The sequence below is a fragment of the Idiotropiscis lumnitzeri genome, chromosome 19, assembly GCF_059441095.1.
Source record: "Idiotropiscis lumnitzeri isolate Australia: NSW breed Sydney's pygmy pipehorse chromosome 19, RoL_Ilum_1.0, whole genome shotgun sequence".
In the NCBI taxonomy this organism is placed as follows: domain Eukaryota; kingdom Metazoa; phylum Chordata; class Actinopteri; order Syngnathiformes; family Syngnathidae; genus Idiotropiscis; species Idiotropiscis lumnitzeri.
The window spans coordinates 10460528-10484865 of NC_142409.1; the positions used below are offsets into that span (position 1 = coordinate 10460528).

General features: G+C 44.1%; 1 long non-coding RNA gene across 1 annotated transcript in view; it reads right to left on the minus strand.

The window, feature by feature from the left end:
* LOC148318476 (uncharacterized) overlaps nucleotides 1-24338 on the minus strand; it is an 86829-nt gene that overhangs the window by 5150 nt on the left and 57341 nt on the right. The gene's annotated exons all lie outside the window — the stretch shown is intronic.

Sequence of the window (24338 nt, forward strand, 5' to 3'; positions counted from 1 at the left end):
AGGAAGCTAATTGCAGCTGTTTTGTTGCCGCGGCTGTTAGCGGGGTACAATCAAGTGTAGCGGGGATTTCGTCGAACCCAAAGCGTGATGAGCTGAGGGATAAATAAACAGAGAAAATCAGTTTGTGCAACGGGGCGCTCTGACGACGACGAGGCGGTTCGTATTTAATACAGAGTAGGAGGAAGGGAAAGACCTCGGACGCAAGTTTGGCATTTTTCGTTCATCCTCTGCATAAAACGACAAATATTACTGCAGCTCACGTCATTTGTTGAAACTCATCGTGGGTATTTGTGCCCGTAACACACTGCCATCTGGTGGCCAAAATGTGCATAGAGCAAAATACAGAGCAACAAAGTTTCCTTCTTTTGAATTGCAGCCATTTTCGTTTTCAATTACCCACTGAAAATTAAATCTTCCAGTGAGCTACGCAAACATCCTAGCCGTTACAACTCCCCCCCCCCCCCCCCACCTCGTCATGATTGCCGCCGGCGCTGGAGGTCGATTATTTGCGAAATGGAATGCTTGATTTGTGATTGCCGTCTGTCTCTTAACGCCTCACCTTTGTGCAAAAAGACCTCCTTAAGATGCCTGGCTCTCGTCCCCACAACTAAATATAAAACACGCCTCAACTCAAATACATGCCCGGTACTCTCTGCAGTTAAGTAACGGAAAACTGAAGCACTTAATCGGGTTGATTTTTATTTTTTTCTTCTTTTGTGCGTCCCGCTGGTCAGCTAAAAAGAAGCCGCTGGCACTGCGTTAGCTGCAGGCAATTAAAGGCGCTGCGCACAACGTGGCGCAGCCATGCATACGAGGGCTACTCTCCCCGCAATTACGGCAACATTAAAGGGATTAGACCGCATCGGCCGATTCCTCGGGAGGCCCATCCGAGGCGCGCGCACCAGCGGGACGGAAATAAAAAGAACAATGCAACGCCGCACCACGCACGCAAGAGAACATTCAACGAGGATGGCAGGAATCATAAACGAGCGCAGAGCGGAGGAGGAGCGCTTGATACAAGTGGAACCTCCACACAGGAGGTGCCTACATAATCTCGCACACACACACACAGCATAGGTATGCAACAACAGCCCACACTGTGCAGCAGAATCACGGATGGATAACAGAAAGATAACTGGTTCGACGGAAGTATGGATGATGATGGATGATGAAAAGATACAGAAAGTGGATGGATGAAGGGATGGAATGATGGATGGATTGAGCGGCCTGACGGATAAAGATCAATGGATGGATACATTAATAGAGATGATCGACGGAGGATGGATGCTAGCTGTGCTAGAGAGAAAAAGACAAGACAGATAGATAGAGGCTAGCTAAAACAGATAGCTAGCTCGCTAGCTAAAATAGCTGGCAACAAGCTAGCTAGCGCGCGATATTTGGAGAAAGAGAGATAGAGAAACAGATCGAGAGAGATAGATAGAGGCTAGCTAAAACACATAGCTAGTGAGCTAGCTAAGATAGCAAACAAGAAGCTAGCTTGCTAGCTCACAATAGATAGATGGATATAAAAATAGATAGGTAGATAGATAGAGGCTAGCTGAAACAGATAGCTAGTGAGCTAGCTACGATAGCTAGCAAGAAGCTAGCTAGGTAGCTAGCTCGCGATAGATGGATAGATAGATAGAGAGATAGATAGATAATCAAGCTAATGATTTTTCCCAAAGGCCTCCTCCGTCCACATGACTGGGCACAGTTAATTCCCCGAGTTGACCTGCAGCCCAATGAACTATTGATCAGCACTCGAACAGGGAGTACGCGTGTGCGTGTGTGTGTGTGTGTGTGCGGGTGTGTGTGTGCGAACACATGCGTCTTTAATGATGCGATGGCTCGCCACAGGAGGGCACACAGCGCGAGCTAGCTTGCGTCGCAGCAGCAGAGGGCACGGCGGGCACATCAAGGTCAAAGGAAGGCTGGCGGTGCAAAATAATAGCGCACACAGACACACGCGTGCATTAATGTTTTTTTTTGTTGTTCTTTTTATTCTTCCTGCCCGCCTCAATGTTTTTAAAAAAGCATTTCGGCAATGCCATGAGGAATTATTGCTAGGTGGATTTTGAGCTCTTATTTGTGCTCCATGGGTCCGGTGTGGAAGAAAAAAAAAAATGTAGCTTTAAGTACTGTGGATATATCGCAGAGTAGGTAGCTGGCAAATTATGATCAATGGGAAAAATGCACAATATAAAAAATAAGGCGTTACAAAGTTCTGAATATGCAAATTAAAGAGTAAAATCTAAATCTCATCAGGTTGATGATCGTTATCGATTGAGAGGGCTCACTCCTTTAAACACATCAAAGTCGTTGTCGTTACCTTTAGGTGATAAGGCCACGGTGCATTTTAGATCCGCTTAATTGGTTGGTCAGATTGCTCCCCGTGGCGTGCTTTCGCACAATTTTTCCCGTTACTATGGAAACACGTACGCATCCAGCCTTGTTTTATTACACTTTACCTCCCGGACACTTTTAATCGTTTGCCATAGGAGATCGCCATCGGCGTTTTTGCTTTGCGCCAGACACCCACGCAATTAATGCAGCAAGGCGGAGGGGAGAACTTTGCAACTTGAGGCAACGTCACTTTTTGTCTTTCACACTAAACACTCTCGGGAGGAGAAAGATCCGAATAATGTGGAAATGTAACGTTCGGGTTGTCATATTACTGGGGAAAAAAATGTCACCTTATGAAGAAAAAATGTTGAGACCAAATGTGAAGAGTATTGAGGCTAAATTCCCTGAGTCATTTTTCATGTAATTTAATTATTTTTGTATAATTATGAGAAATATTTCTTGTAAAATAAGGACGCAGTTAGGTTTTTCAATTTCCGACTATTTGAGTAACAGCCTCTTTTTGTGTAAAATTCCCAAATATATTCTTCGAATATTTCAACACTAAATCTTAATTTCAGTCATTTAACAATTAACTCATTCAGTGCCATTGACGGATATAGAAGTCCAAAAAATTACGTTCATTTGAATTAACTCAGCTGCAGTGGTGTCCAAAGTATTGCGGCCATTTTTAATATTCAATAATAATTTAAAAAAAATAAAATAAAAATGGAGTCGCTCATCCTATCACCATGTGGCTCACCGTCCGTCCTTCTCCATCGATGGCGTTAACGGGAGCGATTGATTCGGAAGCGCTGCCGATCGATTGGATTCCCACGTTCACGCGCATGTGGCGCCGATTACGAAGACTTTTGATTTCCATACTTCCGACTTTCGACACAGCCCGCCGTGCCGTGACGCGATTCAATTTCGATTGTTGATTTTGGATTCCGATCCACTTCGCTCATCGCCGACACTTCCCGACTCTCAAAGTGGTCCATTAGCGCGGCAGGCGCTCGGAGAACAAAAATCAGGTCAAGCGGCGGGAAAAGCCAAAAGAAATCATTTCATCAAAGCGAGATGGAGCCGAGCGGCAAAACAAAGACGTGACGGCGACGCGATTCCGCTCTCATTTTGAATCTTCACTCTCAATTCTGCTTTTTGAATATTTATTTATTTATTTCCACCGCGTAATGTTGACTTGTTTTATTTTCCTTCTTTCCACCTCGCCCGGGGACACTTCAGCGGCCTGCCGTGAGAAATCACCCCCCCGCATCACTGGAGATGTTCCGCCCCCCCCCCCCCCCTTCTCCCAACAGCGCCGGAACGTTCGTCGCGTCTCCTTCCTTAAATCTCTCGACGGCCGCGCTCCACCATTCCGCCGAAAGCAGCTGCTTTCCAAAATGGCTGCCGGGGAGCCGCGGCGCGGCCGCACGCATACAGATTAGGATTACGGCGCTGCATCACGCTGATTGGTTCTTGCGTACAAAAATCTTGCAATAAATTATGATTTATTATTTAAAAAAAAAAAATAAGTGTCAACACATAAGCAGGAAAATCCTGTAAATAAATCGCAAAAAGACGTTTTTCCGGATTTGATTTGATTTTATCATTCAATTGTGAGGGATTCGAGTTTTGGTCATTGTGAATGACGGGGAAATTTGATGAGTCTCTTTTTTACGCTCGTAGCGTTCAGCGCCGACGGCATGCGCCGCGCAGCCTGTAATTGAAAGAAATCTGACGAGTGCACGTGCGACATGAAGCGCCGCATCCACTCGTTTCCTTTTTATTCTCCTCGGAGACGCTTTCCTCGATCGATTATTGCACATCGTAAAAAAATAAATAAATAAATAGAAAAATAAGGCGGGCTGATGCTAAAAATGCGCTGATGGTAAAAATGTTGAAGGTTTTAAAGGCGTACAAATCAAACGAGTATTTGTGACACTCGTTTTATTAGCGCCGCGGCAACGGGCCTACTCGAAATCCTTTAGTGGAAAATAAGCGCAGAAATGAAGATTTTTTTTTTCCATTTTTTTTCCCCCTCTTTGAAGTGTCTGAAAATGAGGCAAATAAACAAACTTGCGATTTACCGTAAGCCATAGTTTCTTTATCGTTTGCAAAGAGCAACTCATTTTACTGAGGCTTCCGAAGCAATCGTGATCATCGTTTCTCAGTATGTCTATATTATACTGCCCCCTTGTGGCCAAAGCATGCGGACCATAAAAAGCCATTTTATTTTTTTTCCGTTCTATTTATTTGTGTCATGAAAGAATGTTTTTGTCAAGATGCTATCCGCATGCACGGCGGTGTGGTCGGTCAGCAAAGCAAGCGGCCCGGCCTCGCCGTCCATATTATCGACGGCGCGTTATAGCAGCTTGGGGGGGGCGGGGGGTAAGCGAGGTGCACACGATTGTGGAAATTGCCAGCCGCAGCGTCCGCATTCAGGATCAAACCGGTTCCGGGTGAGGGGCGGAGGCAGCAGGAGGGAAGTCAGTGAGGATTTTTGTCAAGGCGAGCGACGACATTGGCCCAACGTCGCGGCGCCTCGTCGTCTCCTTAATAATTCAGCAGGCGTGCGGCGCTCTTTTATTCCAGGTTTTAACCCTTCACGCGACCTTTGGTGACAGTCCCTTTTTTTTTTTTTTTGCATCTTCATCACGTTGGCTGTCGATAGGTTGAATTCGTAAGATGTTTGTTTTATTTCAGATCAAACCTGGAAATGCGCTGCTACCACTTTTTTACCAGCACAGGAGGGCCTTGGGACGCAAGCAAAGCACTACTTGTGTCTAAACGACACTCTTCAATCTATATCAACATAATTCCTCGGCCACCATGATGCCATAAAATAGCAGCAAAGCCCTACTTTTGTATAAATGAAGTTACTCAACTCACTTCAATGTAGTAGAAAAAAAAGCATCTGCAGTCAGTCTGACTCACTCAGTTCCCACAATATGGCGGCAAAGCACTACTTTTGGGTAAACGGAAGTCCCAAACTCATTTTGAGATAATTCCCCAGCATCATAATACCGACAGAAGGTGCCAAAGCACTACTTTTATCACTTGGCAGCCATCTTGTGCTTTTTGAATCGTTTTTTTCCTCATTCAAGTCATGCAGCAACACGCGTGTGCACGTGCGTGCGTGCGTATTTGATAGCGCAGAAGGACCACAGATAAAACGCAGCAAAGCTTCTGGAGACGTTGCGCGAAATAAATGTATTTGCTTATCTGCGTGTTGTTATTATGGGATGGCTGGATGTGCCTCGTTCATTTCCGCATTCATCGAGTACAAAAGCATGTTCATTACGAGCGTGCCGTTTGGGTCGCTGGAGTCACTTCACATGCATCTCACGTCAATTGAGCTCATTAATTGTGCGTTGTAAAATTTATTATATATATTTTTTTATATTTATAATAACATTTTATTTGGATAAAAATGATCCAGTTTTGTAAAATAATCAGAGTTTTGGACAAATAATAACCTTGTTTATTACATAATATCGCAACTTACTTTCTTCCCCATAAAATAATTATTTTTGGAAAATATTCCTCAAATTTTTCTGTAATTCGGGCTTTGTTAGTTTTTTTCTGAAAAAAAAAATCTAATTTTATTATTTTTTTAAATAATTCGACTTTATTCTGGTAAGAACTATAATTTTTTCATTCAAACAAATATTTTTTTTTGTATTATACTGCAATTATTTTGTTGTGGTAAAATGACAAATGTCATCATTTTTTTATTTCCGCGAAAATTTGAATTTTGCCATCGACTACTGCTGGCTATGTTTTGGTGTATGCTCATCGTGCAAACTTTCTGTTTTGCTGCAGCACGACAATGTGGCTCGAACCCGCGGGGGGGGGGGGGGGGGCGGGGGGGGGGGGCTCGGCACAGAGCCGTTTGTGTGAACGGATGGAGAGCGGCTTGCGGCTGGCGGCGTTGGTTGGTCTGCGGTCATCAGCTGGAGTGCTGGCGCGGGAAGACAAACACCTGCCGCTGAGGCAGGGAGCCGCGGATAATTAAAGTAGAGCGATGGAAGCGGAGGACGGAGGTGGGATGATGGGGGGGACGGTAGCGCTGACAGTCAGGCGGAACACAATTAGCCGCCGTGTTCTCCTCCAGCAGAATTGCGTTATGTTTTTTTTTAAACATTTAATTTAGGTGAGCTGAAATGAAAACGTAACAGTGAGGAGAGCTAATGAGCGCAAACTGATATGGGAATGTTGCACGCCGACTCGGGTGGCGGGTAATGAGACGCCACAAAGCGCAACGTGACACAGTGACCTCAAGCAATTCACTTGCGTTCAGGTTGCAAAGATCACATTTTAAAAAAATTGGGGAAAGAAAATGTTCTGGAATCATTTTTTGGAGTTACAACCTGCCCAAGAGGCATAAAAACAAAACAAAACAAAAAAAAAAAAACAATGACCAACAGATGGAGACACAACAGGAATGCTGACGAGTCGCCCGGATTTTCTTCGACGTCTTTTTTGCTGGTTACAACTCTTAATTCAAAATAGTAAGCTTAATTTTTATAAAATCATAACTTTTATCATTTATAATATTACTGATATTTTTTTCCTTGTTAAAGTCAGAATTTTTGCGATATAATGATGACTTGATTGCATTAAAATGTGCTTTTTTCTTTTTTTACTTTATTTTGTCAAAATCAAGAATTGCTAAGTTATGATTTTTTTTTTTTCAAAAATTAAATTGCTCTCAAAATTGTTAACATCGTTAAAATTATGACACGCATTTTCTCGTAAATATTTTTCACATCTGGTAATATGTAAACTTTTTATTTGTGAATATTTTTTTTCCACAGAAAACAACTATTTTATCATGTCGTAATTTCACTCCTGTAGTGTTAAAACTAACTTAGAATACTTTTAAATCCGTACACATTCAAGGTCACAGATACTGCAGTCAAATGAGAAATGGTCAACCACACCTGCACCTCCCACATGCATTTATTAATAAAACAAAATACAATTGTAGCCAGTTACTCGATTAATCGTTGGGCTAATCGGTAAAATTCTTTCCACCCGTGACTGCATGAGCAACATTCTCCTCTAATGACTGCGTAACGACGCCAACTTATGTCTTTAGCGCAGATTTAAGCGTAAGCTCTTCACAAACCACAAGCACTGCACTTCAGTCCCTGGTTGGGATTTGAGCCCGGTCTAATCAGATTAAAGCACGGTCCTCACCCCACCACCATCGCCGTTGCCACATTTTTGGAACAACACGTCACATGCAGACGTGCCATGTAACAAAACTCACAAGCATATATTCTTTATCGCCTGTCAAACCAACTGTGGCCTGATAACGATCGTTTAAATCAGGTGTGTTGGAGGAGGGAAACATCTAAAGCTTGCCGGATAGTAGCCCTCGAGGACCGTCATCAGTAAATTGATATGTAATTTTTGGGCCGATGTGACAAAATTAGCGAGCGCTGTAAAATTGTGTGTGGCGCCCACTCTCGCCATCAGCTCTCAGTAAGGCGACGGCGGCGACGATGTTGCGTCGAGGGGTGACCCTTAATTCACAAGCCCGCCACGGAGCGTCCGTCCGTCACCGGGCAGACAGCGGCTCGCTAATGGAGCCTGACATGTTGCTCTAACAGGCCAGGCAAGGTAAAAGCAGGCGGCGCTGCGGTGCCGTCGCGCACACGCTCAATGCAACCGCAATGACGTGAGCTAAAAATAGAAAGTACAGTGGAAAAGCCGAGCATGTTTCCCCATCGGAAATAAAACCGATTGATTTGTTCCGGGCGCTTCATAAGAGCTTGAGTTGATGATTTGAAGGTTCATTTTAACATTTTTAGCTGAAACAAATGTGGAATGTGGTGACGCCACGTACAACGCATGCCAAATAGTCTTTCTCAATTGAAATGAACGGAAAGGTCATTAATCCGTTCCCTTGTGTGTTTGTTTGTATGTTTTGCAAACTTCCTATTTTCATTGTTGCAAGTGTTGAAAGCACCCTCCCTAAAAAAAAAAACATTTTTTTTATTTATGATGTAATTTTCTTTCCATGACTCGGCCTATTAAATCGGTCATCGGAATTTGAGTCATTATCATAGTTATTAGTTTAAACCTTTCTAAAATGTATTTTGGTGTTTTTTTTTTCTTCTAAGCGTGACACCAATAATAATAATAAAAAATATTTTACTTTAAAAGGTCAATGTCATGTTTAATGCTCGTCATGTTTTTTTTTCACATTTATAATAACTCAAGCAATGAAACAAAAGCGTCATACAGCCTTGTTAGCTCTCTTTCTCTCTCTCTCTTTGTGTGACATGCTCGCTCGCTCGCTCGCTCGCTCTTGACGTTCGCTGCTTGAGACTCAGGCGGCGGAAGCAAAAAGCTGCACTGATAAATAGGTCAGAGAGCTTTTGCACCGCATACCCATCGACCCCCACCCCCGACATCCCAGTCCCTCCAATGGTTTCAGGCCCAGCTTGGCAAATTGAACTTAATTAAGGCCCAAGGCAAAGGTTGCACTTTTCCTTGCAGTCGACAGGAGCAGCGAGTCGGCGCGGACACGCCGCCATGCATGTTTGCTACAGCATGCCTGAGCATAGAAGGAGGAGGACGAGGATGTAGGTGAGGGGGGCGGGGTATGGGGATGGCGGGGCGGGGGGGTTTACGGCAGCCATTACAGAAAAACTCACAGCGCATCAGAGCATCTCTATTTAGCGCATCAAAGGAGTAGTTTGACATGTTGTGGAAATGCGCCGTTTACCGTCTTGGCAGGCCAATATGGAGAAGCACTTTCCGTCATTCAGACGCGAATGTATGTGTCCGTCCGGTAAACACAAAGACTCAGACAGGAACGCATTAGCGCCTACACTACCTCAGCCCTCACGCTCTGCTGGATCATTGTGTGTGTACAGCTGCACTATATATATATATAAATATATATATATACATATATATATATAGAGAGAGAGAGAGGAATAATGAACAGAAAGACACTTCCGCACTAGTGAGCGAAAGTTGGACGATCTCGCTTCGCTTAAAAAGTCCGTCTTGAAAATGGCCGCACAAGTGTATCTGCAATTAAATTCACACTTTTCCCTCCCTCAGACGAATAGCGCGTGCTATTGGTTTTATGAAATCTGCCTAGCAACACAAGATAGCTGAATCCTGATTGGATAAAAAGTCTAACCTAAATATTTTACACTAGGATATAATATGACAATGTGAAGAATATGATCATGACTTCTTGATTATGTTCGGCCACCAGAGAAGGCCTTGACCGCCCGCCACTGATATATTTATATATAAATTAAATATAAATATATATAAAACACATTCACCACAGTGCATTTAGCCAAAGCTATTAGCATGTTTGCTAGCAAGTGTCAAAGATAAAAGATTTTTCTTCCCGCTGTCCCGTAATTTTGACCTCACACCACATCAGGGTGATAAATCGTCAACTGACGCGTTATCACCCCAAAACAAGCCGCGGCAGCCTCAATAGAGACTGAAGGAGCATCTTCACAGGAGTCAACGGCGAGGAGCCCGTTGACCTTTCATTACGCCGGGTGTGATAAGGCCAAATATCTCCACGGCCGAAATGTCAACTCGCTGTACGTGTTATAATTGCCACTTTTTCCTGTTTCAACACACAGAACCTCGTCCGAGGGGTTTGCGCGGGACATTTCTCCTCCTTCATGATGATTAGTCGTTTTCAAATGAAAGCAAGGAATGCGAGGACTCCGGCGACTGGCGCGCTCGTTAATGCCTTCTCATTAGTACTTTTTATGCATGGGCAAATAAACAAATGCTAATAAAGTCATTATTTTCCACGCAACTAATTCGAGGCGCTTTGAATATTCATGGTGGCGCCGTGAAGTAGCGCAATTACGTCTTAGCCTGGATTCTTAAAAACATGCACTTGCTTTCTTTGAAGAAAGCATTTTTTTTTTGTTTTTGTTGCGCGTATTTAAATAAAAGTTCACGCTGGAAGTCGGAAGCTGGTTTGCAGCTCGAGAAGCTAACGTCGCAATTCCGAAGCTCAACATGGAAGCAGCATTAAGCTAGCTAGCACGTGTGCAGCTAGCGGCTAATGCAAGAAGCTAACGTAGCACCAACGCTAAATCAGACTTTGAATGCTTCCCAAAAGACATTCAATCGTGTCATCTTGAAAAACTCGCCGCTTTAATTTTTTTCTCCGGCGATGGACAGCCAATCCGTTCAAGATGTTCCCCACCTTTTGAAAATGAATTTGTTGTAGCATCTTTTTTTTTTCTTCTCTCTCATTATGCACCTTCCGTGTCCTGACGCTGATTAGTTCTGACCTAAGCAAGCTAGCTGTGCTCGATCCAATCAGACTAATCATTCCCTTCCCCCCTTTTTGGGTCTTCTTGAGACTAATGGGCTTTCCTTGCTCTGGTGACTTTGCACTTAATGGAGGAGCGTTGAGTGCGATGGTCACTCGCCGGAGGAGAACCTTCTGTTGTACCCAAACGGTGGTCAGTTTTCGATGAAGGATTTCATATTTGGCTTTGGTTTTACGCATGCCACCGTATGAATATGCATGAGGCTCCCAAAGGGCACGTCAATGAATGAATATTCACACTTAATCTATAGCCCACGGCACACATGCATTATTCATCACTTGTGCTTTTTTTTTTTTTTTCAAGGGACGGGTGGTGGGGGGGGGGTCTAATTTAATTTCCATCCACTGTTCATTTCCTGCCAGGCTGAAGAGATGGATGTTTTGCTTTTTCTTTGGCTTTTGTGCCTTCAAAAGAATATTTTAGAGCAGGGCAGCGATGGATTCATATTTTGTGGGGATAACGACGGAAGCGTGCAATCGCCAATGCGGAGTCAACACTTTTTTTTTTGGGACTCGGGCAAACTCGTTCAAATGGACTTGCAAATATAAATAAATAAATATTTGAACAGAGTTGCAAAATGTTGATGCCACATTGGCAGTTGCACGCAAGTTCCGTAAATTAATCAAGGTGAGAATAAAGCTAAATATTTTTCGTCATCATATTTGTTTTTTTTTTGTGCATGTTATTTTTTTTTCATATATATTTAATTAAATAGAGTCTGTCATATTTATAATGATCAGTAAATGTATGATTTTTTTTAATTTACTGTGAACAAAAAAGAAATTGATTAAATTTCATGTGAAAAAGGAAGACATTTATTCATTATATATTAATTATTTTCAAACAGTTTCCTTTTTGTTTACATTTTAAACATTTAATTAATTTATTCCTTATCAATATAAATACATAATGTGTTATTATTTTTTTTAATTGAAACTTTTTTAGAATTATTATGTAACCGTAGCCATTTGTAAAAAGTTACACCTCAATGTATTTTTTTGTAATTATTTTTAATTTCAAACTACAGAGCCACGATGAAATATTTTTTTAATGTAAACTCCTTAACAGTACATTTTTTAAAAAATGTACCATCTAGTCAATATAAATTATTTAAATATAGTAACATTTAATGTTAATTTTAATGTCCTGTTATTTTCTTAACATGTTTCTTTATTTTATTAAATTCTACAGATTTTTTGGGCCCTGTATATACTGTTAATTTAATTAAAATAAATTTAATAAAATTCATTTTAAATTAATTTTGTAAATTAACTTCATATAGAAGAATGCATCTTCAGAAAAAAAAAATGTTTACAAGGCGAAGAACAGCGATTGCCGACTCTCCCGCCTGAATGATTCAAATTCCCGCCTGGGAAAAGTCGTGTTCACACTCGGTCTAAAAGGCTTTTTGGCGAGAACGAGGTGACACTTTAAAAGCTTTTTCTTTGACGCAAAGAGCGGCTTTCCACACAATTGAACCAACAAGTCAAATTGCATTAGGTACGTGCAAATAGACCCCAGAACACCCAAAAAAGATGAAAAGACGTGTTTAAGCGGTCGACATCGGCCTGTCACAACAACAGGAAGAAGGAGTCAGCCCGACAGAATAAAAATTCAGAACACCCCCAAAAAATTCTGGAGAAAACGATTCCTCAAAATTGCAAACATTTTGAAGTGGGAGATGTAGACAGCTACGCTAGCTTTTTGCGCTAGCTCGTTGCTAATTTGTCATCTTATCGCTGCTACTGCTTTTATTTTACTAGCTTTCTACTTCCTGTTTTGTTCCCAGGCAAGTTGACTTTGTGTGACTCTCAGCTAGTGACGATTTTGTCCCCCCCCCAAAAAAAGGAGACTGCTAGGTTAGCAACTTGTGCTAGCTTGTCAGGTCGATGTTTTTAACACGTTTTTTGGTATTTATATATATATTTTTTTTTTATTAAACATATTTAAGATGCATGTTATTCAATGTAAGATAGCCACCAACTGGCTGTTAGCCGTCTTAGCAGTTTTATTGTTTCATTTGGCTAACATGTAACATAACATGCTAAATCACGTTAAAACGAACTCTATCATCTTCTAATTGGATATTAAACTTCTATTTTCCAGCGTGGCCACAATAATGTTTTGCTTCCAGTGTTGCCGCTACTTTATTTAAATTCTATTTTGACTCACTCACAAGCTGACTTTATTGATTTAGTCTCGGCAGAACGTGAAGAACGACTCATTAATCCTCGACGTGATAACGACACGCACACTTTGACGGTTGATATTTTCACATCATTTAAAACACGAAACGAACTAAAATAAATATTAGCGTCTCGTCACGGTGTAATGAAGGACTCATTATCCCCCCCCAAATGACGACTCTCGGCACAATCTGACGCTTAATATTTTACCGTAATTATCGCCACGTGTGTTGACTCCAAGGCGCCAATTTGCACGGCGCTCCTGTGTGAATATTTGAAGCGCTACGGCGCCGTTTGTCATCCGCCAGCCTCCCCGTCTCTCTCTCCCACGCTTTGCGCGCAGCGACAATGTGACCTCGCCGTAAACTCACTCAAGCCTGAAACGTGTCACCTCCAAATCAAACTCCGCCGCTTTCTTTACGGCAGACGAGGGGATTCTGTCGGGGATCATCGCAGACTCCGTTTTTATTATTCTTGCTTTGTTCCGCCGCCTCAGAAGACGTGAAAGGAAAAAGGATGTCAATGTGATTTCTTCTGGGTGGCAAAGAGATTTGCAAATAATAAAAAAAAAATAAAAAAATTGGGGGGAAGTTTGGAGCTCGACTGCTGTGTTGTGCCCACTTTTTGTTGCGCATAGCGTGTGGGCGGTATCGGGGAGAATTTTGTGGAAGAACGCACACAAAAAAGTTTGTTGGACAACTTAGTTGACCGCAATACTGAAAATAGTCACGGGCAAAGTTGAACAGGAAGTCAGCTCGTTCCATTTTGAAAGCTGTTTTGAGTGAAGTCCAGAGGGCAGATGAGTGAAGATAAATTGACTTTTGTTTTTCGCCTTCACTGTCAAATTTGGGCATCTAACATGCCCTCAAAGATTATAATTCCCCCCAATTGGTACTTAAAAAAAATAAATTAAAAAATATATAGCAGTTTTAACCTTTATTTAAATTTTCAAGAAACTTTTTAATCAGGCATCTCTATGGACAACTATTTGACCTTTTTTTTTTTTTTTAAATGCTTTATAGTCATCTAAACAGGACTGGATTTAACCAAAACCGCCGTCACTAATTCACCTTCCTCTGCATGCCCACATACTCCAAATCATTTTCCTAAAAATGATTACATTTTAGTTTTTTCTTTACTTATTGCAAACTTTGAAAGGACTTTGTTTTTTGGAGCTCAGACGGAGCAACCAGTTTGAAAGCCATTTGGGGATTGGAGGTGAGGGCAAACCTGCGCATCAGCATGTCCTAATCCCGGAGATGCGTAATCCGAGATTAGGCATCATCATCATCTGTGGTGGGGGGCGTGGCCGAGACCATCGCTTCGGTTTTGTCATGATTGCTTGTGTCGGAGCTCAACATGGCCGCCGAGAAAAGTTGATTTGTATGTGTGTGCGAGGTCAATCTCATCACCCTGCTCACTGGCACATGGTGGAGCTGTAATCCTAAAGGGTCAGAGTTCGGCTTCATGCTGCTTGCCTGGATGAAAGGGCAGATGGGACGTACACACACACACACACACACACACACACGCACGGACGCGCACAAGCACACACACACACTGCCGGCATGCTCTGAAGGGCAGATGGGAACATTGTCATCTCCCCCCCCCCCCTCCCCGTGCAGTGTCTTTTAAATCATACTCCATCTCATGGGCAGAATATACTTGTAGAGTATTCTCAGATCTGCTTTCCTCCTACTCATTTTTCGTGAAGTCGATTTATGGCTAATCATGCGTTTTTGGCATCTTGTCTTTTGACTGTAACGATTCGTGGGACGGCGAAATGTCGGGCCTAAAAGGTGACATGGGCTTCATTTGTCTGTGCAGAGCGGAGAATATAAAAAAACTCATTTGTGGAAGCTAGCATAGCGGTTAGCCATGCTAGCTTTGGCTCCTCTGATCGCCGCTCGTTATTTAAAAAGAAAAAAAAAAAGAAAAATCACATCATCGTGCAACAATTTTCATTTGTGCCAAAATGCAGTCTAATGATACAAAACTTTGCCAACAAGAACTTTTTCTTCCTCGTAGTTGTAAAATACGACATGCTAGCTACACTTGATGTTCATCATCATGTTGACTCGTTACCGCCATGCCGCGTAAATGTGATGCGCTTCCTTCCCAAAATGGTGTCTGATGGCAAATACAGACGACCGCTCCGTTCCCTTTTGTGTCGCGCAGATTTGTTCTAAATCGGGGGGGGGTTGAGGGGGGGGGATCCTAATCCAGCGCAAGCAGATTAGACGTGTATTAAAATCCTTTCAAATTGCAGCGTTTTAATAATGCAGGTTTGCGGCGCGCATTCAAGCCAAGCAGATTAGGAACATGTCGGGACGTTGTCAAAATGCTGCACTCACAATTTCGGGGCGGCGACGCTACAACAGGCATGCGATCATCGGTTAATCGGTAGAATTGATTCAACGATTCATACTGACACGCGATACACTCCAGTTATTATTTTTTATTAAAATTATATATTTTTTTACAGACAAAACAACCGTCCGATACTCAGCAGGCTACATTGTGCTCGTCCACGATCATTCACTTCGTGTTTATATAACCCCCCCATCGCTGCGGATTCCATTTTGTGTAATAAAATCTCTTGACATGCCACGGCACAGGTGGCGCCGAGGACCCGAGCGGGCCGGCCCGTCACTCCCGACGAGGTTTTTCCGCGGGGCGACTGTGACAGGGTTGCCCCTCAATTACAGAGTATCAGCACCTCTGTCTCGGCGTCTCGTCAGCCCGCAACCTCGCACTCGCCTCACTGGAGGGCGCGTGTGTGTGTGTGTGTGTGTGGAGGGGAGGGGTGTAAGGGGTAATTTTCTTGCCCTCTCCCTTGTCTGCTTGTAAAAACAATCACAACCCACAAATATTAAATATAAGACCTGGTTAAAATGGTTGATAACTGAATTATGAAATAATAATTCAATAATAATTTCATTTAATTGCAAATTTAAAATTTTTAACAATTTCCTTAAAGGGACATAATGTATATATTTTTGTTTGTGTGTGCAAAAATGAACAGATTGAATTCTATGATAAAAAAACAAAAAAAAACAGCTTGCATTCATTTGCCATATGGAACATCTTCAATGTTTTCAGCAAAGTGCAGTTTGTCTTCTTTTTGGGAAAAGTCCAACTGTCTGATGTATTCGAATGACTTGATGTTTTATGCAGCCACCTTAACTAATAAGGTCAACTCGCAGCGAAATGGCTGACAGGAGTGCGGACGTCGGAACAATGGCCACGCGCCGCACACAATGGGCGGGACGCCGAGCGAGTCAACACGAAGGTGTGCGGCCAGCTGGAGCCCTCCGCCCCCGGAAGGTCACCAACCGCTCGCCGCCTCATGAAAATGGATGCCGCGCGGGGGGCAAAGTTGCTTTGTCATACAGATAACCGCGGCGCGTGGAGGCCGACCCGGTGGCCATCTTTGTTTGGAAGGGGGAGGCCGTCGCGAACGGCGAAGTGAGCTCTGATTCTCCGAGCAGATGCGAAGTGGAGGCGGCCGCTCGGCTTTTGTTTTGCGATTTGAATTGTATGAAATCATCTTTTAGTGGAGGGATGCACACATCTCCATGAACTGGAAATCCGGATTTACATAGAGAAAGTCACGGAAAAACGTTTGAGGCAGAGGATAAAGAAAATATAAAAGTTGCTATTGTTGTTGATCCATGATTCAAATTCAAATATTGCGATTCACTTTTTTAAAAAATTTACCAGAATAAAAATCAACCTTTAAGAAATGATGCGACTGAAACGTTATTTGAGTGCTTCTAGACAAAAAAAAAATGCAGGCAGAGGGAGGCTAAGTATGACAGCGTGACCGACGTGAACACTTTCCGTCATCGTGGACCTTCGTGGTCAGCCGCCCTCATTCGTGTTGCAGCATTCTGCGGTTTTGCTTTAAATGCAAAAAAAAAAAAAAAAGAAAAAAAAGGGGGGGGGGGGGCGGGGGCGCTGGGGGTTAATTCCACTCGCCGCCCGGGCCGGGGGGAAAGTGATTGATTTGCGCCGAGTGTATGATCCAGGGCTGCCCTTTGATGGGCTGCTTTTGTAGCGCGGGCACAAAAGGCGCGTGGGCCCATCAGTCAGTCGCCATTGTTGGACGCTTTCATTGTCGACGATTCAGGTCGCCGTCGGGCGGGCGGCCTGAGCAGGTTAGCGGTCACATAAACCTCCGCATGCAGGTTGGAAGAGCTGGAAAAATGTGGCTTTTTTGCGACCCCCAATTTTTGTCTCATCACGCCAAAAACAAGATGACCTATCAAAAATGTACACCCCCCCCCCTTAAAAATGCCGAAAATGGATTTTCCTTTGCCGTCTACTCTCGTGAGTGAAACGCAAATGTGACAGGGTTAAAACGTTTCAAAAATGGCCGCGCAGCAGCTTTCCCGGCGACCCCGCCCGGCGTACGGCGGACACGGCGCAGAGAGCTCCTCGGAATGTCACGGAATGTCAGCTTGGACGCGCAAAGGAGCAGATAAGAGCGACAGTGGCCGCGTTATCCTCCCCCCACTTAGCCTGCTCAGACTAATGGCGAGAAATGACAAGCTGAGGGATTTCAAGCCTCTAAAGGGCTTCTGGGGGCTGATTAGTATGTATACACGTGCGCACACACACACACACACACACACACTTCACAATCTTCCTGACCTGCGCCGTTATACATGTGAATGTGCTGCGCAGGCATTTTTCCGCTCCTTTATGGCGTCCCCTCCCAACCCCCCCCCCATCGCTCGCCATCATGTATGTGCACGAACGCCCCCCCCCGCCGCCCCCAGGGGAGGCTTAAGCGAGCAGCAAGGAGAGAAATTAATTGAAATCTAAACCACAACGCAGGACGGACTAAGTAGGCGAATTGCAGTTGTCTCGTAATCGTGAGGCTGCGGCGCCGTTCGTCAAAACGGCGGGCGAAGACGCGCATTTTGTTCCCTGCGTGTTCTTGCCAGCGTGGCTGCAGCCGTCCGTCCCTGCATGGAAACGTCTGCGCTTTCAAGTCGGTCACATGAGGAGAAGATGCAAACGGCCGCGGTTCCAACGGAAAATGGAACACGTGTAACACGCAAGCTTTGGTGAACGCGTGACAAGCAAACGGCAGCTAGCCGAGACGCTAACGTAGCGCTCGAGACTTTTTGGTGGGTCGACTCGAAATAGACATGCCTACCAAATTTCATGTTTTATAAAACTGAGTCGGGGCGGGGGGTGCATTTTCAAGGCAGCATATGATCCAACGGCCAAAACATGGCGACGCAACATTGTCCATCTGTCTCGTCGACGGCGTTCCAATTTGCCGGCGATCACACAAAATCTCTCAGGGCAATTTGTCTTTGAAAGAGCCGCGGAAACGTCTGAAGAAGCTTAACGCGAGCAAGTTCCACGCGAGCTAACGGCGTGACGTCGACCGCGGGGCGACGACGGCGAGCAGACTCAATAAGAGTGAAGGATGCTTGTGTTGAGATGCGAGACCTTCTCGTAATAGACTCGCCCGTGCTGCGAAAATGCGATTTAGGTTGGGAGCCGTGCGCTTTGGCACACACGCAAACACACACACGTGCGCACCTAACCGGGCGCTGATCCGTCATAATTAGACGGGATGAAAGGAATCCTGGTGACTGACAGCAATAAAGTGTCAGAGCTCTCCGGTGAAACAGTCATCTTGGAGAAAAAACATCAAGAGTTCCTTTTGGCATTTATCATCGCCGTGCACGTACGTGCGCGCGCGTGTTTTATTGTACTCATTTTTAAACGCATTTCGACACGTGCCACAAATACCGGAGAGGATTGATCGCGAGTTATTCAGCGATAAGGCACACGCTCTCGTCGTGTCGTATCTGTGTGTGTGACTGAGTGCGTGTGAAAGATGAAACTGTGTATGCGTTTTTTTTTTTTTCTTTTTTTTTTTTTTATAAAATCCCCCCTCCCCACTTCACTCTTCCTCCCGGCCAACACTGAGAGCAGGTCCAGCAGGACGACGGCGGCCTGCCATCTGTGCAGGTATCCTGCATGCGAGCCTTCACCGTCTGTGCGTGTGTGTGTGTGTGTGTGTGTGTGTGTGTGTGTGTGTGTGTGTGCGCAGTATTAGTCACCCCATCACGATATTAATAGCAACATTTCTCCCAGAATTTGCATTTCATTTGACAATTTTTATTGTTATTATTTTCTATTCATTATAATCATATTAAAAGCTTCATTTTTAGTTTCTCGTTACGTTTGATTCCATTTATTTTATTCCATTATTGTTATTAAAATACAGTTTTTAATTCCCGTTACTGAATTCATGACGTTGTATTTATCTTTATGTTTAAGTAATTATCCCAAATCTAAATTACAAGTAGCATTTATGACAATATTTGTATTTTATTTTCATTGTTTTATTTTATTGTATTATGACTTTGTATTAAATTTTTTTTAAAGTAATCTGAATAAAGAGAGATTCGTCAGCGCATACAGATTGATATTTCTTTGTTTGTTTAATTACGTGTCATGTCAGTTGTTGCATACCTTAATTTGGATTTATTGTGCAGATACTAAATTAATTGCATCATTTTCTGAGTGAATTTTTAATTTTGCTTTACTTTTGTTACGGTGGAGACACCTTTTGATTTATTTATTTATTTTATTTGCCATATGCACTGTATTTGGATTTTCTTTCATTTTGGAATTACACAGAAGCATCAAAAAATGTGTTTTGTCTTTTTGCATTGTGTTTATTATCTGTCAAATGCAATAGAAAACTTTATTTATTTTTTTTTCATTATTTGCCACATTTTTGGTTTTACGCGTCAACACGGTTCCCACCCGCGTCCTGCACTCACTCGTACTGCGGCAGCAACGATCTTTGCCGCTTTTTCGAGATGGCAGCTCCGCAGAGTGACGTTTGCGAGGTCGATCAATAATGCAGTTTCATTTCAATAAACATTAGCGCGGCTCCGTCTAATTAATGGAAGCTCATCTGCAATTTGTCAGCCAGCTCTTTGATGTCGCCAGGAATATTTCCTTTTCCGCCAAATGAGCGCCCTCGCTCGATTAGCGGCGCATTGTGGCGGCTGCCGCCAACCCCCCCCCCCCCCCCCTCGCCGTTGTGCCCCCCCCCTGCCCGTGTTGACGTTTGCTCATCGAGAGCACGCTCGAGCGTCGCCAGATTAAAATCGTTCGCTGAGCGGCGAGGACAATGAGAGGCCGTAAAAACGGATGCGGAGGAACATGAAAAATAGCAGGCAGGCTCCGGAATATCTGATGTACGCTATCTAATCTACATACGAGCGAGCTGATCAAATGCTCGGGCAATTTCGCAGGTCGTATATCAAACGCAACACGACAGGAACGCAGAATCAATATGGAGGGGACGGTTCACGCCCGGGAGCGCTAACGCTAAGCGCTAGTAAACGGCGGGGAGAAATGTGAAAATGCGACGGCAGCTCCTGACCCAATTTCACACGGATGCATAATTCAGCCATCTTCCCGGAGAGAAAGTATTTAGCAAATGCGACTCGCCGCTATGACGGACGCTGCTTGCGAGGCGACCTCAATAAGTCAAGTCCATCGATGCGAAACGCACGGCGAGACGCTTGAAAGATTAAAGACGCCTGAAAGAATGGACCCGACCCAAATGGCCGATTGAAAACATTTAAACGTGTTGAGTTGAAGTTTGTTTTATGACCAGATTTGTCCCAAAATTCCCTCCACAAAAATTTGAATTCCTCACAATCTGGAATTATTGTGTCGAAGGATCTCGGGAAAAGTGGAAAAAAAAAGGACCTAAATTGGCGACTTTGGTCTTTTCCAAAATGGCTTCTCGAGAGTTTTTTGTGGGTTTCTTGTTGCTAGGTGAAAATATCTTCAGGGGTTGAAATTTTACATTTTTGCCAAACTTCACGTAAGCTCATCTCTCAAATAAATGTTTTAGGTCCAAATTACACAAAATCTCTCTTTCAAGGACCCTAAAACAGCCGCTTCCTACCAAAATGGCTTCTTCCAAAAACAATCAAATTAGCCAAGATGACAACAATCGAATAAAAACGCCTACTTTAAAATGGCCGTAATTGTGGAATTTGCTCATCGAAAGCAACAGCATCCATGATCCGCCGCAAAGAATGCATCGATAAACGCAAAAAAGCGTCCTTTTGCGCGATCACGACGACTCGATGGAAGTCTCGCACGGGAAAGCAAAGCCACTTTTAGCCGGTTAGCGTGAGGCGCTAACAACGGATTAAATCTCATAATGAGGAGAGCGGCGTCATTATTTGGGACACCTGAAATAGGCCAGAGGCAGAGGAGCACCGGGAGGAGGGGGGGTTTGGGGGGGGGGGGGGCTTAAGTGTGCTATCATAGGCGTCTCTTGTGCCTGCCTGCTTTATTTGCGGCAGTCAGGTTAATGAGTCCACCAGCCCACTTGATGTTGAGAGGCCCACCACAAAGAGTCGCCTCATTAGCGCTCGGCTGGCACGCCGCGCCCACACAAAAGACGCATTCACGCTCGCTGAATGCCTTCACGCCGCTCAATGCTGCCAGCCGCACGTGCTGGGGGAGGGGGGGGGGGTGTCATGCCATGCCAGGCCATGCCCCCCCCCCCCCCCCCCACCCTGCACGCGTCCTGGACACTGGCCAGCCATGCCACGAGCCCTCTGCAGCCATGAGAGCCTGAAGACGCGATTGCGCTTCAAATTGTTACTGGAAAAAAAAAAAAAAGAAAATTTTAAGTAATTCTCAGTTTAACCGTTGATTAAAGTAACGGCTGCTCAACAGATCATGATCAACCAGGAGGAAAATCACTTATTTCCCGTTGATTGGAAACGATAAAATATTAATATTTTTTTGGTTTGTTTTTAAACATTTTTTTTTTTTTTTTTTTAAACATTTCGTCATTTTTTTGCAAACTATTTCTTGGCCCACCAAGCGACGTCTGAAACTCCACTTGGAGAAGCAAGCTCTCAAGGCACCACATGTTCAAACGCAGCTCATGATTGATGCATGGGCAAAAAAAAGCAATGGTTCAAGCGCCTCCCTGCCGGAAAAACAAAAAAAATTTAATTAAATAAATAAATCCAATCCATTTCTCCTGAGTGGCGAGGGGGTCAGGAGGAGTTAAATATTTCCTGCATAGGCACTTGTCTATTTTTAGCAAACAGCTGAGCCGACTGCAGTGATGTCAGCGGCGGCGCTGATGGAATGCTTTGTTGTGTGCCGCAAATGAGGAAGGGGGGGTATGCGGGAGCCAAAATGGCCGCCGCTCGCACAACACTCACTTCGCGTCTGTTCAAGGTAGCGCGGTTAGCATCGGGGCTAAGCGAAAAAAAAAATAAAACCTGGAGGTATGTACAGTATTTATAGTAAGCCTCTGGGCTTGTTCCCCGTGTCCCTAAAAGAGCAGGGTTGCCTGGCAACCGCTATTGTTGCCATGGAGACGCATGTGTCGGCGTTAACTCAGAGGCATAGACGCGCGCTCTCATTCCGACGGTTGGCGAGTCAGACGAAACGTACGCCGCTACGTTATCCGCAGTGTGAATGCACTAAAGTGCGCATTAAATAAAATAAATAAATGAAATAAAAAAATCTGGTTAAATACATCACAACACTGCAATGGCGAGTGCAGTTCGGCAAGCGTCACAAAATCATTTTTGAGGCTGATTCCGATATTTGGCAGAATTAAATTTGGATAACCAATTAACCAGCTGAGTTAAAAAAAAATTCATCTTTGACGTCTTTAGCCGTCAATGGTAGTAAAAGAGTTCAGCAAAAATAAATGAATAAAATATTTTGTCCTTTATTATTTATTTAATTACAACATAGAGAAAGTTAAACGCAAGCGTGCTAATCATTGGATCCACTTCAGCGAGGCATCGGCGTGCATCCGTGCAATTGCGCAGGAAGAAAAAAAAAAAACAGCGCTCGGTGAGTCAGATACGATGATGTTCTGCGATTAGAAATTGAGAGGGCGGCGTTGGGGGAGGGCGGGGGTTACTTTTGTGGATGTTGCTCATGCTGCTGCTGGTTGACATTTAGCAACACGGAGAGGAAAGGGGGGGCGGGGGGGGGGGGCAACTAGGTGCCCTACATGCACGTATGACCTCAGCTAATGTCAGGTGGAGGTGTGGGAGTGGGGGGGGGTATTTTGACGGCTAGCCAATCACACGGCATGAAAAGAAAACGCTCATATTGCTTCAGTCTCAGCTCCTCTCAGCTCATCGGTACGGCAATAAGTCGTTGTATTGAAATAGAAAGGAAAATTTTCCAGCTAGGTAGGAGGAATAGTTGCCCGCTCGGGAGGGCGCTGGCCAAACACGCATGACCCAGTTGCGTTTGCACGCAACCACGACATCACAAGCGGCGATGCTGACGGCTCACCAATTGCACTGCCTGGCTCAAGTGCACATAGTCGCGATTTGGCGTGCGTGTGAGATGCGAAACAGCGCAAGATCTCACGTAAGGGCTTTTCTTCTGACAAAAACGCATTTTTTTGCAGTGACACCAAATGGCGTCGAACGACAACCGATGACAATTCTCTAAATTCATGCATGCATTGGGTGATTTGTCATTTTTTAACATTTTTATTGTGATTTTCACTTGAATGCATTAAACAGCAACATCCACTCATGATGGCTGCCAGCTTCCAAAATGGAGGAATTCCTCGCGCGCGTGTGTGTGTGTGTTTATTGTTCCACTCCCAAACAATGCACACAAGAATGGCACCAGGGCCCTTTTGCATGTGCGCGGGTCAGCAGGCCTGCCATTCGGGGTCCCCATGAACCCCCTCCCCCCTCCCTTTTTACTCTCCTTCCTCACAATAAGCCGCACAATGGGGTCACCCTCCTTTTGTCATTTTTGTTGCGCACACGCCACCATTTGGGGGGGGGGGTAAATAAATAAAAAAAAAATGGCATTTGAACAGGGGTGTGTAGACTTTTCCTATCCACTACAAGTTGGCATTTGTGGTTGCAGAGAGTGACGTCACCTACTGCATGGGACTCAATCGGAACCGGAAGTGAAACAGACCCACCTCCAAATAAGGAGAGGTGGGCGTGATTTTTTTATTGTCACGCTTTCTCCTTCAGTGCACATTGTGCTGCTCCTTCTTGTGCACCCGGTGAAAACGGATGTACTGTCAACTCCGCCTCTCTCTTGGCTTCTCAGAATGAAACGAATAGCCGTTCTACGTAGAGGACAAAGAATATATGCCTATTGTCTGTCTACATGTGTTGCTGCAGTTTGGGTCGCAATGTCCATCGCTTGATCGGTAACAACACCGCAAAACAGAAGCTAATTGTATGTTAGCATTAAGCTAGCATGTTTGTCTCATCCTCCGAAGAAATATAAATTAAATCTGCCGAATTGCACTGGGACCCTGCAGCGAAAGTCGAACTAGTACCTGCTTTTTCACTTGTGCTAAAATTTGCATACGAAGCGATCAAGCGCAGCCCACTAATGGACCCCTGGAAGCTTTTAAACTTGATTAATTGCAACTGCA